The sequence below is a fragment of the Crocuta crocuta genome, unplaced genomic scaffold (assembly GCF_008692635.1).
Source record: "Crocuta crocuta isolate KB4526 unplaced genomic scaffold, BGI_CrCroc_1.0 scaffold283, whole genome shotgun sequence".
Taxonomy (NCBI): Eukaryota; Metazoa; Chordata; class Mammalia; order Carnivora; family Hyaenidae; genus Crocuta; species Crocuta crocuta.
In genome coordinates, this window is record NW_027529346.1 from 568,757 (window position 1) to 583,136 (window position 14,380).

The 14,380-nt window shown below is 36.8% G+C and overlaps 1 long non-coding RNA gene and 1 pseudogene across 1 annotated transcript in view; both read right to left on the minus strand.

The window, feature by feature from the left end:
* Nucleotides 1-375: 375 nt before the first annotated feature.
* The window catches only part of LOC144226899 (uncharacterized), a 240,550-nt gene continuing 226,545 nt past the window's right edge, over nucleotides 376-14,380 (minus strand). Inside the window, exons 6-7 of the long non-coding RNA XR_013333771.1 lie at nucleotides 5,307-5,433; nucleotides 376-512 (exon numbers count right to left, since the gene is read on the minus strand). This is a non-coding gene — a long non-coding RNA (uncharacterized LOC144226899). The remainder of the gene's footprint in view (nucleotides 513-5,306; nucleotides 5,434-14,380) is intronic.
* LOC144226900 (large ribosomal subunit protein eL32 pseudogene) lies at nucleotides 4,034-4,485 on the minus strand (annotated as a pseudogene).

The window sequence follows — 14,380 nt, forward strand, 5'->3', positions numbered from 1 at the left end:
CCAGGAAAACAAGCAAAACAGAGTAGAAAAGAACTTCCTCTGAGTAGCTGGTCAGATAACTGCTAATGCCTTTGCATTATAAGTATTTCTGTGTTATTTGATTTGGTGTCTAATATCCATATTACTTTAATTTAAAATTTAACTTAAAAATGAGAGGAGGGAAGAATAAGTAATAAAAGGAGGTAAAATGGATTATATAAATAAAATATAAGCATTCAAGATCATAACTAGTTTCCAAGTTATCACAGAGTTTTAGATTTCTTATTCCCAATATTGCTTCCTCCAATTTCTCATTTGCTCATCAGGAACAAAACTTGGATGATGAGTCATACGGTAAGGCATTCAGTAGCAAACACCAGGAGACAAGTCAAGTGTCATAAATCAAATAGTGACTTATTTTTTTCATATAACAGAAAAATCTAATGTTTAAGGCAGTATGCAATTTTTGTAAGGGCATTATACAATTGACATTACCCAACTGTTATGCTTCCCATTGGAATTTCAAGATAAACCTGTTGAAGAAAGGGAAAGAAGATGTAAAACTAAGGTTTACATTAGTAGCCCATCAGGCACTCTGGTAACAATTTACATATATTACTTCATTTAGTCTTCACATGAATGTGTAAAATATTTCTTTATTTTAGAGATGAAAAACTGAGAGCCAAATATATTAAATAACATATTTAAAATTATACAGTTAGTAAATGATACAGTCAGTGAGGGAACACCAGACTATCTTTCTCTAATATCCAACCTTTTACAATTATAGTAGCAAGTAGCTAAGATTCTAAGAAGTATAGGGAGGATGTTTCTTATGGATGCATAAACATCCATTTTTTTTTTCATTCCAAAAAGCAAAAATGTCTTGCTGATTCAGCAGTGAGGAGTGTATTATAATGGTAAATTCAGAATTGTCTGCTCTTCCTGTAGGTCATGACCAAAAAGTAGTGGTAAGTGTCACAGGCAACATCAAAACCACCAACTCCTAAACATTCTGCTAACACGTGATGGGTGAATACAGATAAACAAAGAAAGTATGAATATTTTAAGTAAAGTTAAAAGTCTGAGCATAAACTGAGTATAAACTAAAGAATCTGAAGTTCAGGGTAATGCTTTAATATTTTCCCAGCTGAAGTTCATAATTTTCAGTAGAGGATGGTACATAAGGTAAAACACTGGTTACAAACATGTAATTAATGAAAATACTTAATATTTAGTACACACTTGCTTTTATTCTTCTCAACTATTTTCTGGTAATACTGTTATCTTCATTTTATATGACAAACTGCAAATTCTTATAGGATAAAGTGATAAAATTTGACCTTAGCTTTCTAATGTCAAAGCTGATGCCTTTAAGATGTTATTTTTAAGTAATTTCTACACCCAACATGGGGCTCGAACTTACAGCCTCGACATCAAGAGTCACATGCTCTTCCAACTGAGCCATACAGCACCCCCAAAAGTCAGTGCCTTTAACCACTTTGCTACTTTATGTCAAAAACTTTCACTTATTATACCATAGTGGAAACTAAGTTCGGTAAAATACTGCCAGGATAAGAAGGAATGTCTAATAATAATATGGTCGAGAATAAGAATAGGCAGCAAAAATAGTAGCCTCTGTATGCTTTTTTCTTTGAACTTATGCAGTTTCTTGTCATCTCAGGAAAACAGAGTCTAAAACCCCTAGAAAACTGGTCAATTAAAGGTAAATATCTCTGTCCCATTTACGGCGCTGAAACACAGTATGACACATAGGGCTAAAAACAAGGAATACTCCTCTGGGATATGAAACACAGCCAGTAGGAATGTCCATATGGAGTCAGGGAGCAGAGTAAGTATCATGGATGGAAAGCAAGGACTGGATTTAGTCTTCATTGTTTTTGAAAAATGATTCTTAAAAAATACCTGCAACTATCACTGGGCTATAGCTTACTTAAATCCCCATCTTGGGGGATGGGAGGAAATATATATAGCCCGATTGTCAGAATCTGGACCAAGAGTCTATGACTGGAGAGTTGAGGTAGAGAAATTTTCAAAATTACTAGACAACAAAGGATGAACACTAGAGACAAAAACAAACCAATAAACACCCATCTCAAACCAGCCTACAAGGTCATAATTTTGATATCTATGACAAAAATCAACACTATAACAATAATTACCAACGTCAAAAGTGAGGAGAAGGATTTAACTACATTAAAAAACAGAGCAATCTAGGGGCGCCCGGGGGGCTCAGTCGGTTAAACGCCCACTTCGGCTCAGGTCATGATCTCATAGTTCGTGAGTTTGAGTCCCGAGTCTGCTCTGTGCTGAGAGCCAGCTCAGAGCCTCTTCTGTATCTTCCTCTCTCTCTGACCCTCCCCTTCTCATGCTGTCTGTCTGTCTGTCTGTCTCTCTCTCTTTCTCTCTCTCTCTCTCTCTCTCTCTCTCTCTCACACACACACACACACACACACACACACACACACCAGAAAAGGACTTAAAAATAAATCTTCCATTGGGGCGCCTGGGTGGCTCAGTCAGTTAAGCGTCCAACTTCAGCTCAGATCATGATCTCATGGTTCTAGGGTTTGAGCCCCGTGTCAGGCTCTGTGCTGACAATTAGCTCAGAACCTGGAGGCTGCTTCAGATTCTGTATCTCCCTCTCTCTCTGACTCTTCCCTGCTCATGCTATCTCTCTCTCTCTCTCTCAGAAATAAATAAAAACATTAAAAATTGTTATTAAAAAAATCTTCCAAGAATGGTCCGATAGAAAATGAAACAAAAATGGTCAAAAATAGAATAAAAAAATACTATGAAGAAGAATCAATTATAATGACTAAAAATGAAATAAAAGTGCTATAAATGAAGAGACAAAAATTCAATTTAAATCTGTCATCACTGTACTGAATGAAATAAAACATAAAATGCCTCAGTTTTTGTGTTTTGGTTCTTTAGCACTATAAGTAGCACAGGAAAAAGGCATTTTGTTAATAAACGGAAATAAGCAGGAATATCAAGGCCTTGTCATGCAGAATAAAGATGACCAAAAGCTGAGCCCTCCAAAGTTCTGCCGCTTTTCAAATCCTTATTAAATGAGAGAATGAATAACATGACTTAGAGGTACTTGTAACTTTCTATAATTAACTGAGAGTTAGGATTTCCCTATAAATCTTTTCTCCATGTATTTCAAAACACCACTTTTTATGAGATATTATAGGAACCAAAAATGTTTTACTACTAAGGAAAATAAACTATACCCCATGCCTGGATGTTCTTTGTTATCTCTTTTCCAAAATTTTTGCTGGTTTTTATGAAAATAGGATCTTCGTAATTCCAACAAAAGTAATGGAGGAGAGGACGGTCTTTAGATAATAATTAGATTGTAGTTATTTTTCCACCTTTTTTTGTTGCCTTATAAGTACCTAAATAGTAAACCCTAGTGAATGTATCAATGTATTTCTTGCAACATTTGAAACTGTTGTTATCATCTATCCCTGAATTAAATATTTTTTTCTGTTTGCAATATAAAAAGTTTTAATTACAATACAAATTACATGGTTTAACCAAGTAGCAGTAAACAAAGAACTAATTTGTGTTCCTTCTGTACTTCTCATTTGTTGACTAATTAGTTTCTCTACGAGACACCAAGTGACTCTTATAAATACAAGCCTCCTGAGGATATAAAGGCTAATTTTGAAGTGATTACAAATATTCCAGTAACATTATAATTAATAGTTATATTTGGAATACAAGAATCTTCTAAAGCACCAATTGGTAACCTCTGTAAATTAGTACAGATCATTGGAATCATTTAAGATGGCTTTGCGTTATTCCTTTCAGTCAATTGAGTTTCAGTGTGAGGCAGGAGCAAATATTAAAACCATCATTATTCTAAAACCATGATCCTATGAGAGTGCATCTGTGTGTGTGTGTGTGTGTGTGTGTGTGTACATGTACAAGAGAGACACACACATATTGTGTCTGTGCTTACTATTTATTAAATCTCTCAGTCTAAATCTGAGCTATGATTAGACATATTTGTTTGAAAGTTTTATGGCTTTATTAACACAAACACAATGTGCACACAGCTGTCTGTGTATTCATTATCTTCACTGTGGAGACTGGCATTAGGATTGGTGACTCTGATGGCCAGCTGGGCTTCTCTTTCCATAATGGCTTTGTGATTCTTGGAGGAGACATTATGAGCAATCTCTAGACAGTAAGATTCGTTGCACAACAGGACCATTTCAAGCTCCTTGACTTTGTGGACTAGGAACTTCCAGAGTCACTGAGCAGCACACGCTTTGTTTTTCTAATGCTCTTGTAACCAGTGTTGGGCATCAAGATCTGGTCCTTGTATCTTCTATACACCCTATTGTCAATCCCTCTGTGTTTCCACCAGTTGTGTTTAATTTTAACATATAGATCTGACTGGTGCCAGATGAATCTCTTGGTCCTTTTTTTAATGATGTGGGGCATCTTGAGGGGTCTAAGGGTGGCCATGATGCCGAGGATGATATGGCTGCCACCTCCTCAGGCAGCACTGAGGAAGAGGGCTGGACATCTTTTAAAATGATATACTAAGTCATGGTGGAGAAGTCCATTTATATAATGAATATATATGGTTTTGGGGAGAGAATTTAAACTGTGGAATGAGAGGGTCACGCAGCTTCTTTCATAAACATTAATAAAAGAATGACTTTGATAACAAACCGGTATCTACTATACATCAAGGATTTTCATCTCAGCTTCCATGCATTTACAAATAGGTCTTAGGAAATAAAGGTACATGAAATTAAAACTGAAGTGTTCTTTTTTCCACTAACATCTCTGAAAGTCTTTGTAATTCTAAAATATTACTGATTGGATTTCACTTAAGCTTTTCAGTTCTTAACTTGTGGTTATTGTTAAAAGTGTTACATTTAATATTTTTCTAATAATAGGTGAAGTACTGAAATTTAGTCCTGATTTAAGTCTTAACTATTTCAAACTATTTTCATAGTCACCTAACTTTCCATAATCACGTACTCCCTTAAGTGGCTTAGGGTGGCTTAGTCAGTTGAGTGTCTGACTTTCAATTTTGGCTCAGATTGTGATCCCAGTGTTGTGGGACTGAGCTCCACATTGGAGCCTGCTTCATATTCTCTCCCTCCTTTGTCCTCTGCCCCTCCCACATTGATGCCTGCTCCTTCTCTCTCTCTTTCTCTGCCCCTCCCCCTATACTGTCTCTCTCTTTTTCTCTCAAGTTAAAAAACCATTCTCTTGGGTGGGAAAGGAATAAGTCAACAGTTGTTATCAGAAATTTGGCATAATATACAGCTTACCTTATCACTACCCATGTCCGTATTGATGTATCTTCAATAGAGGCAATGATTATACAATATTAATGGGCTTTCCAGTTGTATTTCTAGGTTGACTTCTCTTTTCTCCTAAGTTTTATCAGTGGGAAAACTATAAATAAGAGAGAGAAAAGATTGATTATAAACATATGATTTAATTAAATCCCTCTTGGAATATATAACTGGCATCTCAAACCTAATAAGTCCAAATTGAGTTTTATGATAAACCACACTGAACCTGCTCTCCTGAAATCCTGCCAATCTTAGTTGTTGGTAACTCTATTCTTCTAAATGTTCAAGTTCCAAACCTGAGACAGTTTGGGTTCAGGCACATTTCTAATATATCACGTAATGCTCTTGGCTCTAACTTAAAAATATGTCCAAGAATCCAACCACTACTGCAAACCTTCATCAAGCCTACCATCACTCTTACCTAGACTGTGGCAATAACCTCCTAATAGTGCTCACTGTTTATATCTTTGCCTTCCTCCTCTTTACATTCAATCCAGCAGCCAGAATGACCTTTAAAAATTTAAGTTTGATTATGTTTCTTCTTTGCTCAAAATCTTCTGTGTCTTTCAAATTCATTTAAGAGCAAAAGCCAAAGCCTTTTTCTTTGACCTACAAGGCCCTACATGATCTTGTCCCTCATTACTCTTTTGAACTTTTCTACTTCTCTCTCTCCCTCATCTGCTCCAAACACACGAGTCACCTTTCTGTTTTAAATACCACCCAAGCACACTCCTGTCTAAAGGTAATTTCCTCAAGTGCCCACCCTATTTAAAATTTCATCCTGCCTTCCTTTCAACCCAACAATAAATATTCATCTTCTCAGCTTTTGTTATATTCCCCTTGGCATTTAAGCCCAAACGGCTACCTATTTTATTTATCTCATTTTCTTCTGTCTCCTCCTACAAAAAAATAAGATTTAAAAGGGCAAAGACTTTTGTCTGTGTTTTTCCCTGTAAATAGTGCCTAGCACAGAGTAAATGTTCAATATTTAAAACAAAAAAAACTGATGTTTTTTTCTCTCATTAGTTATGTCCTTGTAGGTTTATGCCTTTTATTATTTTTTAACTTTATTTATTTATTTTGAGAGAGACAGAGATAGCATCAGCAGGGGAGGGGCAGAGAGAGAGGGAGAGAGGGAGAATCTGAAGCAGGCTTAGTGCTGCCAGTGCAGAGCCCAACATGGGGCTTAAACCCACAAAACCATGGGGTCATGACCTGAGCTGATACCAAGAGTCAGACACTTAATGAATTGAGCTACCCAGGTGCCCCTCAATATTTTTTTTTGAAATAAGAAAGAGCATCACAGTGCCTGAGTGGCTCAGTAAGTTGAGTGTTTCAGCTTAGGTCATGATCTCACAGTTCATGAATTTGAGCCCCACATTGGGCTTGCTGCTGACAGCATAGAGCCCACTTGGAATCCTCTGTCTCCTTTTCTTTATGCCCCTCCCCTGCTCGTGCTCTCTCCCTCAAAAATAAATACACATTAAAAATTCAAAAATAAATGAGAAGTAGTGTCTACCATACACATGGTAAGAATGATGTTAAAATGATTCCTTTAAGTGAATAAATAATAGTGACAATGGCTAAATCAGACCCACCAAATGCATGACACCATTGAAAGCAGCAATAATACTACCTATTATGGCTTCAAATCCAGTGAAACCTATATATTGTAATTTTCGATATTAGTGAATTTTTAAATGTTTATCCTCAGTTTTCCACACCTGGTCACTTTATTGGTATTATATGGTGAGTCTTAAAAATATAAAATAATAGATTAAGTGTCTGACTCTTGGTTTCAGCTCAGGTCATGATCACATGGGTTCGTGGGATCCAGCCCTTCACTGGGCTCTGCGGACAGTGCAAAGCCTGCTTGAGATTCTCTCTCTGTCTCTCTCTTGCTTGTACTCTCTCTCTCTCTCTCTTTCTCTCTTTCAACATAAATATTTTAAAAATATATTTAAATGTATTAAAATAAAATTTAATACAATATCAGTGAGATTAGCCATTTTTGTTCATAGACTAACAATTTTTGATCACTATACATCTTTATTTTCATGCTTGTAAAATTAATTTTAAAAGTAAGAGCAAAATGGTTAGCTCTTTTTGCTTATTTTCCACCAGAGTGTCTCCTTGTTTAATCAAAATGTGGATATGTCCCTAGAACTATGTCACATATTTGAATATAATGTGCTATTTGTGTCTCACAGAAAAGTATTACAGAGAGAATTTTCCCTCTATGACCATAATCTGAAAACAGAAAATTATGCCACTGTCCTTTCAAGCATTTCAGATGAATGGCCAGTATTCTTTTGTGCAAAGTCCAGCCACCTTGACCTCCTGAACTCTAACCTGGGTCTGCTCATCTCAGCAAAATCATTGGATTCTGTGTGTATTCCCCACTCTCAAGTTTCCAGAATTGTAATCTTTACTTGATTGTTTCCTTTCCCTTGAGGATCACAGTGTGGCACTGCTATTGTTCAATGTCAAAATCTGTTGTTCCTTATGGTGTTTCTTATTATTTATGGCCAGAGAGCTTAAATTCCTATTATTCCTTCTTGGTTGGGAGTAGAAGTCAATCATTAAGTTATTAAAATACATGTGACTGTCTCTGCATATAGACACAGTAGACATGTGAATCAACAAGGATTGGATTTATGAGAAGCCCAAGGGCCAATATATATATTTTAGTGCTGGAAAACCAAGGAATCTTTTTCAAAGTGACAAATCTAAGAATTATGTAAAGGTTTTCTAAGTATCAATGTGCATGCCCTTCCTATAGTCTTTTACATCTCTTGCCTTCTCCTTCATTAAACATTTTTTTTTCCTTTTGTGAAACAGGAAGCAAGTATTAGGCTATGTCACATATAGAAATATAATTATCACTCTGACCATATATATAGATATATGTATAAAATGTGAAAATAACTTGCTGTCCCATGTATATAGAATGGAACCCTACTTTCTTTTCCATATTCCCTTTTAGTATTAGACTGGATACTGAGTAGAGAAGCCTAAGTAACATATTTACAGCACTTTGAAAGCTATAAGACCATGCATAAATGCAATGGATCCCTTCTGGGGCTTTAGTGTTTCTTCCAAGCAAGACAACTGTGTACCATGCAATTCTGGGCATTAGGAATAAGCTTCTTCTATATTTTAGACAATCCAAACTCTTATTTCAAAGTATATCCTCTTCTCCTCTGTCCCCCAGCAAAAGCCATTCCAGTTTGTCAGAATCCCCTGTGACTTGGACGGTCTGTGTAAGGGAAAGGATTCTCTAGTGACTGTTCAGCTTTAGAATCCCATAACAAGAAAGCAGACAGTCAGCAGGCATGTCCACAGTTTGCAGTTCTTTCATTAGCAGCAGGCATGCATGCTTTTTGTTGACACAACTCTGGTACTTAATTCTATTTGTAGAAACGCTCTGTTCATTGTTTGTTGTCATAAGTCTTCTAACTCACATTTTGGATATTTTAAGTGAATGTGTTTTCTGGAGTGGATTCTCAGTTGCAAGGGGGGAGAATGGTGAAAGGAAGAATAGAAAGATTTCATTTTATGCAACCAGATGAGAGTCATACTCTCTCTTGTGACTTACAAGTCAGTTGGAAGCAGCCATTATCTCCATTACATTACATAACAACTCAGAAGTAAAGTTAATCCTAAATACAAGAGGGCCAGACACAGTTTAACACAAAATCCTGGTGAGACTGAAAGGGAAAATACACTTTACTAGCAGGACACAGTAAGTGGCCATACAGTACAATGATTCTTTGTAATAGAAGGCTGTTTTTCTTGTGGTTCTTAGGCTTTAAGTATTTTTTTCCCTTTATTTTAATATATGGAGAATCTTACAAAATTCCATGGATTGCAGTATCTCAGAGAAAGTAGGTTTACCAGAGTATTTTCACCAAAGAGGAGAGCAAATCTATAGCATTTCATTACTACCCAGTGCTGATTATTTGTTTATGCATGATTGTTTTGGTGACTAATCAGAGCAGATATCACTAAAGCCATAGAAATCATATTAACACAAACTATAATTGAGTCATTAAAAGCAACCAGTTTATGTGTAACAAAATAGTCAAATATATATTTAAAAGTTGCATTTTGAGAGTCCACAACCACTACAGTTATAGCTTTCAAAACCCAGAAGACTTTTCCCTCAACCCCTAACAAAATCTTTCTGGAAAAGTCTTACACTCCCTATATAAATTGCACAATTACTTGAAACAGGATTCACTCGGATTCTTCACCCCTGGCCTTCATTCATCCTTGAAGAACTTCATGATGGCACTGTAGCCATGTGCTAGGACAGTGATGTGGCCCTGCCTTTGAGTGTTTCTCTTCTTGGCTACCATGAGCCCTCAGTATGCCAGAGATCCCTGTTAGATTTGGTAGAAGATGCTGTGGAGACAACTCTGTGTTTCTCTTTATCTCTTAGACTTCAAATTAATGATAGATGTGAAAACAGCTCCCTTGGCTTCTTTTCTAACTAGACTTATGGTTGACAAAATTCTAAGATGATTCCAGAGATTCCTGCCCTCTGGTATGCATGCCCTATATAACCACTTCCCTGTCAGTATGGGTGGGACCTGGGAATAGGATGGGAAGGTCACTCCTATGATGAGGTTATATTAGATGGCAAGAGTAAGGAGATTTTTGCAGAGGTAATTAAATTCCAAAATCAGTGTATGTTGAGTTCATCAAAAGGGAGATCACCTTGGATGGGCCTGATCTAATCAGGTAAGCCATTTAAGAGATTCTAGAAGTCTAAGATTCTCCTGTTGGACTACAAGTCTCCATGAGTTCTACAGTTACAAGAGCTTAGAAAAAGATCTTGAACTTCAGAGACCCCAGACCGGCTAATACCTTGATCTCAACCTTATGAGACTCTGAGTAGAAAACTCATTTAAACTGTACTTGGACCTCTGACCTACAGAAACTGTGAGATAATTAAATTTAAGCTTCTAAATTTGTGATAATTTGTTATGCAGCAATGGAAAACTAATACACCTCTCTTCATTCATAGGACCTTAAAATAAATCAAAGGGATGATGCTGTCTTAATTTCCCACTTTCTAGACTCCTTTCAGGGACCTTCACACTCACACACAGAGACACACATGCGCACACAATTTTACTTTTTTTGTAGCCCAAATTAAAACATTAATTCCCAACAAGCATTATCAAGTATGAGTTTGTGTCAAGGGACCTAAAGAACCTCACTCCTCCCATGTAAATCTCAGCCAAACCCATACATGCATGTATATAACACAAGCACACATTTCAAGGTAGACTCAACCTGGCTCATCTGCCACATATAGATAAGGAAACTGAAGCTGCTAGTTATTCTGAACAAGAGTTAGTTAGGGGTGCTAAGTGCATGCCACTTGTGATGCCCCTTGTCGTTCTTATACCAGATAGTCACTCCACCATTTTTTCCCAGTAAGCTTCAACAGAGACTCAGAATCTCAGTCTGGTTATCTTCTAACAATTTATTAGAATAGAAATAATATTTATATTAAAGTTAAAGATTTCACATGTATACTCATAAAGAAAGAGTAGTCAGTAATGCCCTGTATTTATATACCTTCTTCCCACATTTATTGAACCCTAGTGTGTGATAATGCCATATTGGGCACCAAGAATATCATGATGAATAAGCTATCCAGAACATTTCTGTCCTAGAGAATGCATGGTATTTTATTTGGCTCACATAAATTAGTTAGCACTCAAATATATTTTATTTCACAAAGTGTGAATAATTCTTAATATTTATTCTACTTAGAATGTGAAATGGAGTGATGGGTGGCTCAGTTGATTAAGTGACTGACTCTTGATTTCAGCTCAGATCAATGACCTCACAAGTTTCTTGAATTTGAGCCTTGCATGGGCTCTATGCTGACAGCACAGGAGCCTGCTTGAGATTCTCTCTCTTTCACTGCCTTCTCTAAAAATAACTAAACTTAAAAAAGAATGTGAATTGATAGGGTTCCTTGAGGAATTATGCCCAAATTCCACAGAGTGACTATACATAATTTCTGTATAGCTATTTGAAAGGGAAACAAGCTGTTTGAAATCAGATGGGTTCTCAAATTCAGTGCTCTGAGTGGTTATATCAGGATCAAACTTTGAGGACCTATATCTTTGGGATTGGTTTCTGGTCCCCAAAATAAATGAAAGCTATTGAATTATCATTAAAGTAACATTTGATTTCAAGTTGACAAAACTGAATAAAAAAGAGGTGAGGTAACCATGTTGATTTCAAATAGACTGGTTCATAGATACCTGGGATATCCACATTCTGAACTCTATCAAAGAGAAAAAAGTTAAATAAGGCATCTCATCTGGTAAACTGAAATTAAACAGCTTCTTTTTTAAATTTTTATTATTTTTTTCTTTTATAGTTTATTGTCAAGTTGGTTTCCATATACCACCCAGTGCTCATCCCAACAAGTGCCCTCCTTCATGCCCATCACCTCTTTTCCCCTCTCCCCCACCCCCATCAGCCCTCAGTTTGTTCTCAGTATTTAAGAGTCTCTATGGTTTGCCTCCCTCACTCTCCTTAACTATTTTGTTCCCCTTCTCCTTCCCCATTGTCCTCTGTTAAGTTTCTCCTGTTTCACATATGAGTGAAAACATATGGTATCTTAAATAGCACTCCGTAACTTTAACCAAAGTTCATGAGTGGGACACTTGGGTGGCTCAGTTGGTTCAACATCTCACTTTGGCTCAGGTTTATGATCTCCTAGTTTGTGAATTCCAGTTCCACATCTGGCTCTCTGCTGTCAGCTGGGCGCCTGTTTGGGATTCTCTGTCTTTCTTTCTCTCTGCCCCTTTCCCACATTTCTCTCTGCCCCTTTCCCACATGTGCAGGTACATGCTCTCTCTCTCTCTCTCTCTTAGAAATAGACATTAAAAGAAAACACTAAAGAAAAAAAGCTCATGAGCACACTAGCAAGCTTGAGGTGGAAACAAGTGAGAGCAGAAGGTATACACCTGAAGGAAAGATTTTAACACCAGAGAGAAAGAAGTATCGCATGCTGATGGAAAGAAAATCAGGGACGCAGAGGAATAGAGGCCATGGTCTAGATTTTCTCATCTTTTGCACTGCTGACATTCTGGTCTCATAATTCTTGGTTGTGGGGGGCTGCCTGTACATTCAGGATGTTTAGTAACCTGTTCTGTACCACCAGGGGTAGCAATATCATCCCTCCCATTCCAAGTTGTGACAACCATAAATATTGCCAGACATTGCAAATTTTCCTGGGCAGGGGGCGTATCACCACTGTTGAGAACACTGTTATAGGTGTATAATGTAGCTAAGTAACATGGAAATCCATGTTGTGGGAAGTAACACTTATGAATGATAATTGATGATTATTTGGGAGAAATATTTATTCTTTTCTTCATTGAACAAATATTTGTTGAAATCCTACTATGTGCTAGGAGATATTTTAAGTGATTGGACTCATCAGTCAACAAAAGAGACAAAAATTCCTGTTCTAAATAGACAATACTGATTAAGTAAATTAGAAAGTGTATATTAGAAGGTGAGAGGTGCTAAGGAAAATATAAAGCAGGGCAAGGAGGATTAGGAGCATTGGAGTGTGGAGGGAAGTTTGTAGTTTAAATATGGAGATGATTGGACTCTAAAACTTTTAGAAAAAAAGTTGAAGGAAAGAACTATATTATTTTTCTTCATACCCTTTATAGAGCTAATAGGGACACAATATATTTACTTAATTCTTTAAGTGATTATTTACTCAGGAGCAGTTGATTTTCTAGGCACTCGGCTAAATGCTGAGGATATGATCTTGAGCACAATAGACATGGTTTCTTCACTCAGTGCATCTGCATTCATGAGAAAGCTATCTCAAAAACTGTAGCTTGAACAATTCTATAAATAAATGGCATATAAAGTTATGAGACATATATCAGATGAACCTGACCGAATGAATGAGGGAAGGCATGTGTTAAGTAAAGGTGACCAGGAAAAGCAATATTTTAGTTAAGTCTGCAATAAGGAAAGAGGTGCAGACAAAAATTGCAATCAGAAAGAAGAGCATATGCAAAGAATCAATGGTACTGGGGCTTGGAGAATAAGGGATGTATCATGAGATAATATGAAGAAAGCAAGGTAAACTTTAGCTACGTGGTGGGGAGCATGTTGTAAATTTACCTCTTTAGGAGCAATATAAACCAAATGGCACGTTTTAAGTGGGGATGGGGATGTGATTCATCAGGGTTGCATATTGCAAAAAGAAAATATAGCTGTAGGGTAAATACCTAGTTTGAGCGGCACAAGATGGGATGGAGCATAAATAAAAGACGTATTTTGGCAGGATGAAGAAAGACAATTCTTTGGTTTAACAAATTGACAGTTGTGCTGTGGAGAAATAGATTCAGAGATTTTTAGAAGGCAAAAAAATAGTAAGAATTGGTGATCAACTAAAGCTTAGGAAAACAAGAATAAGTTTTAGTAGGAGCTACATATAAGTATTTTGGTGATTTCATTGGAAAGTATCTGACTCGGAGATGTTCACTGAGTTTCAAACCTATTATGGGTGTTTTTTGAGATATATAAAGGAAATGTTTAGACAGTGTTATATACATGCACTGGGAACTCAAAGGATAGGTATGACTTGAGGATATCTATATTTTGACCCTCAATTCAAAAAGTGACTGATGAAAGAGGTGATGAGAAAAGTACTCTTATCAGTTCTAACAGTTCCATTTAGGAGGTGGTAAAATAGTCCTTTCAGAAGGATGCCCAATGGGTTTGTCCCACTTCACCTGGAGAAATGTTTGTTTCAGGCAAAAACTAGGCCTACCTTGCCTGTAACAGTACAGGGCTAATGGCATCATGCTCTGTTCAAACACGGTCTGCAGTGGCTTTTGCCAAAGCCATGGGTAGAGGAGAACCCAGAAGTCTTAACCCACAGTCAGCTGCTGTTGGCACTCCTCAGACTGTGAAGGCAGAGCCAGTCTTTTTCCATCAAGCCACAAATAAATGAATAACTGTCCTTTGTCATATATTCAATA